This window comes from Microcaecilia unicolor, chromosome 7, assembly GCF_901765095.1.
Source record: "Microcaecilia unicolor chromosome 7, aMicUni1.1, whole genome shotgun sequence".
NCBI lineage: Eukaryota > Metazoa > Chordata > Amphibia > Gymnophiona > Siphonopidae > Microcaecilia > Microcaecilia unicolor.
In genome coordinates this window covers 307,977,590-307,982,792 of record NC_044037.1, presented here as the reverse complement: position 1 = coordinate 307,982,792, position 5,203 = coordinate 307,977,590, and positions in this window count along the sequence as shown.

Genomic DNA, 5,203 nt, shown 5'->3' with positions numbered 1-5,203 from the left:
CATCGAGCCCAGCATCCTGTCCACGACAGCGGCCAATCCAGGCCAAGGGCACCTGGCAAGCTTCCCAAACGTACAAACATTCTATACATGTTTCCCAAGTCCATTTAGTAGCGGTTTATGGACTTGTCCTTTAGGAAACCGTCCAACCCCTTTTTAAACTCTGCTAAGCTAACCGCCTTCACCACTTTCTCCGGCAACGAATTCCAGAGTTTAATTATACGTTGGGTGAAGAAACATTTTCTCAGATTTGTTTTAAATTTACTACACTGTAGTTTCATTGCATGCCCCCTAGTCCTAGTATTTTTGGAAAGCGTGAACAGATGCTTCACACCCACCTGTTCCACTCCACTCATTATTTTATATACCTCTATCATGTCTCCCCTCAGCCGTCTCTTCTCCAAGCTGAATAGCCCTAGCCTCCTTAATCTTTCTTCATAGGGAAGTCGTCCCATCCCATCTATCATTTTAGTCGCCCTTCGCTGCACCTTTTCCAATTCTACTATATCTTTCTTGAGATGTGGCGACCAGAATTGAACACAATACTCAAGGTGCGGTCGCACCATGGAGCGATACAACGGCATTATAACATCCTCACACCTGTTTTCCATACCTTTCCTAATAATACCCAACATTCTATTCGCTTTCCTAGTCGCAGCAGCACACTGAGCAGAAGGTTTCAGCGTATTATCGACCACGACACCCAGATCCCTTTCTTGGTCCGTAACTCCTAACGTGGAACCTTGCATGACGTAGCTATAATTCGGGTTCTTTTTTCCCACATGCATCACCTTGCACTTGTTCACATTAAACGTCATCTGCCATTTAGCCGCCCAGTCTCCCAGTCTCGTAAGGTCCTCTTGTAATTTTTCACAATCCTGTCGCGATTTAACAACTTTGAATAACTTTGTGTCATCAGCAAATTTAATTACCTCGCTAGTTACTCCCATCTCTAAATCATTTATAAATATATTAAAAAGCAGCGGTCCTAGCACAGACCCCTGAGGAACCCCACTAACTACCCTTCTTCATTGTAAATACTGCCCATTTAACCCCACTCTCTGTTTCCTATCCTTCAACCAGTTTTTAATCCACAATAGGACATTTCCTCCTATCCCATGACCCTCCAATTTCCTCTGTAGCCTTTGGAAATTGGAGGGTCATGGGATAGGCGGAAATGTCCTATTGTGGACTAACTCTCCAACTTAAAAAGATCAAATGAATTTCTTTTAAGAGTGGTTTTCACAGTGGCAACTTTGAGAGAACCAGGCAATTGACCAGCCATCAGGGATAAATTCACAATACTGCCACATGAACTTTATCTTACCACAATATCACTTTGTATTTGTTTACACCGGAGTCTGCAAACGCCTCTCCGGTAAGCCACATTGAGCCTACAAATAGGTGGAAAATGTGGGATACAAATGTAACGAAAAATAAATGAGGTACCTTGTCAAACGCCTTTTGAAAATCCAAGTACACAATATCAACCGGTTCTCCTTTGGCCACGTTGGTTTACCATCCTTCAAAGAATTGAAGTAATTGGTCAGGCAAGATTTCCCACACAAAAGCCGTGCTGACTTGGTCTCAGTAATCCATGTCCTTGGATGTGCTCTGTAATTTTGTTTTTAATAATAGCTCTACCATTTTCCACGGCACTGACGTCAGACTCACCGGTTCTTTAATTTCCCGTATCTCCCCTGGAGCCTTTTTAAAAATCGGCGTTACATTGGCCACCCTCCAATCTTCCGGTATCACGCTCGATTTTAAGGATAAGTTGCATATCACTAGCAGTAGCTCCGCAAGCTCATTTTTCAGTTCTGTCAGTACTCTAGGATGATACCAGTTTGCTGAACCTGCCCCATTACGTCCTCCAGGTTTACCGTGAAGTAAGTTTCTCCGACTCGTCCGCTTGAAATACCATTTCCGACACCGGTATCCCACCCAAATCTTCCTCGGTGAAGACCGAAGCAAAGAATTCATTCAGTCCTCTCCGCTACGTCTTGTCTTCCTTGATCGCCCCTTTACCCCTCGGTCATCCAGCGGCCAACCGATTCTTTTTGCTGGCTTCCTGCTTTTAATATACCGAAAAAAGTTTACTATGTTTTTTTGCCTCTAATGCTATCTTTTTTTCGTAATCCCTCTTGGCCTTCTTTATCTGCACCTTGCATCTGCGCCTTATATTCCACTCTTACCCATTGTGGACTACAAATAAACACACAATCAAAATACATATAAAACAAATTACATTATGGACAACTGGAATAGCCAGCCAATCAATAACAACCCACAAATTCAAACCATCATTCAATCAGTGCAGAGAGAGGTCAGTCACTGTACCCAGGTGTGCTAGGTTGCATGCTCCAACAATTTTTTAAATACTGTATAGTTCTGCTTCCTGAGAAAAGGTGGCACTTTGTTCCCTTTGAGGACCTGCTACAGAAAAGATCCTCCTCCTTGTAAGTTAAGTTCAAGTCAAAAAAACTTGAAAATCCAGTACTTCCAACATACAAGAAACTTCTGAACAAAGTGCTCGTGTCGGTTTATACCAATGTAGTCAGTCAAATTACTACTACTACTTATCATTTCTATAGCGCTACTAGACATACACAGCGCTGTACACTTGAACATGAAGAGACAGTCCCTGCTCGACACAGCTTACAATCTAATTAGGACAGACAAACAGGCCAAATAAGAGATAAGGGAATATTAAGGTGAGGATGATAAATATTGTGATGACCCTGATATAAACTCTGATGAATCAAGGTCAACAATTTAAACCTAATCCTACGTATGTCTAGCCCCGTCTTTGGTCATTTTCAAGTCCAGACTAAAAGCCCACCTCGTTGACGCTGCTTTTGACTCTTAACCACTACACTTGCCCTGTCCTTTTATCCCCACCTCTTTAATTCCCTTACCTCTTAGTTGTTCTGTTTGTCTGTCCTATTTAGATTGTGAGCTCTTTGAGCAGGGACTGTCTTTTCGTGTATGATGTACAGCGCTGCGTGTGCCTTGTAGCGCTATAGAAGTGATAAGTAGTAGTAGTAGTCCTGTCTACTACAGGCACCCACTGCAATTTCCCACAAAAAGAAGAAACATGATCATTCTTACCCAACCCAAATAGCACATGAACAGTAGAATTTTGGACAATTTGAAACGACTGAATACAAACTGCTGGTAATTCAACATAATTAATGTTGCAATAATTGAGTCCAGACAATACCAGGCTCTGTAATACCCGCTGAAATACTCATAAGTTACTCAAGCGCCCTCAATTTATGACTTCTTCACAACTGACTGAAATTGGGACTTAAAGGACAATGCTGAATCAAACAAAACCCACAATTCTTCACCACAGAAACAACTGGAATCACAGTATCAGAGCAAACAAACAATCATTTAATATTAACCACACAATCCAAATCCTCGTTCAATCAGTATTTGATGACTGCAATCACAATCAGTGCCCTGGTGACTTCCAGATCAACAACTTTGTTGACAGACTAGAATTTTCTAACCAATTGATATGGTACAAACCTGTTTTATTAGGGAACTAGCCTTTAAGCCCGTTAAAACGGGCGAGATTTCCAGCTACCCTCCTCGCCGCCACTCCCTCCCCCCTCTGTGCCGGGCCCCCTGCACTGACAGCGCCTCTTACCTCCGTGTGAAGGCGCTGCGGGCAGCAGCAGATCGCTCTGCTGCTGCCTGCAGCGCTTCCACACGGAGGTGAGAGGCGCTGTCAGGTCAGTGCAGGGGGCCCGATAAGGAGGAGGGCGGGAGCGGCGGCGGGGTTGGGGGGAGGGTGGAGGTTGGTGCGCGCGATGTTTGTTTCCAGGCGGCAGCGTCCAACAGTCCGACTCCGTTTCCCTCTCTGTTCTGCCCTCTGACGTCATCACGTCTTGACGCGAGGGCGGGACAGAGAGGGAAGTCTCTACTGCGCATTTGCAGGTGAGTCGGTCACTTGCCGTTTATATGTTTGATTGGGCCCACATAGGTTATGAATTGGGCTTTCTAGAGGCCTCTCCCTAGGTATCCAAGGCCTGGTATTTTACAGAGAAACTTCTTTGAAGCTTTTTTTTTTTCTTTTCTGTTCTTTGGCTTTTTGCTCTGTTATTCCATCTCTGTGCACTGTGAAGGTATAGCCATGAATCCCTGCAGGCCATAACCTTCATTGCCCCCTCCCTGTGCATGAGAGGTTCGAGACCACCAAGAATACCATCCATCTGTAACCAGAAGCTGTGTGAGTTGATTATTCTGCTGGTATCATATTAAAAGGTTATCGTATCCTATTTTCTAAGTGAATGTATGAGTGTGTAGTCTATTCACATTTGTCATCCAAAAATACCTCACACGATACCAGCAGGCGTCACTGCTGTTCTAGATCACCAATGCACTGTGGGGAAACCTCAGATGTACCACAAAACTTTGTGCGCCTACAGAGAGAAGATGGAGGTGAAGCACAGCCACTGCGGCCGATGGTGAAGTCTTCTTCTCTAATCTACTCCACTATCTTGCTTCCTATGCCACAGCCTCCCACCAACTGGGGCAGACAACATACAGAATTCCCTACCTGCTCCTGTCTCCTCACCTGGCTTCCTTCTGAAGTCAGAACAGGGTGAGGCCAGGGCTGCTTTACCTGTTCTTCCTGCCATTAAACAGTCATCCAGAAGCTTAAAGGAAGGCAGTGATGGCAAAGGGTAGGGATCGAGGGACAGAGGAAGTTGTCGATGCCCGGGAGGTTGAATGGAGGTGTGGTTTAACACAGTGAACCCAGAACGAACAGGCTAGAAATGAGGAGAGACTTTCCAGGCTCCCCTCCCCGCAAAAAAAAAAAAATCTTATCTGGTGCAATTGCCAGCCAGGAACATTTTTCCATCACTGTCTATTTTTTCTCTCCTGAACTGAGTTTTCCAATTTCCACCAGGTACTTTAAAAATATCGTTCAATTCACTGTTGATCAGTCTGTCTATCTACTAAACACAGGACAAGCCACACACTTCCCAAGCCCTCACCTTTACTGTGGCTTTTATGTTTACTTATTTGTGGGCTTTTGTAAACATGTGACTGCAGGGTACGGCTTTCTCCTAAACCTACAAAATTAGGACAGTTATTCATCTTCTGTTTAAAAATGCAGGGAAGCACCAACGGGACCAACAAGATTGAGACCTTCCCCTCCCCCCCCCAAGGATTATAGTGAGAAAATAAA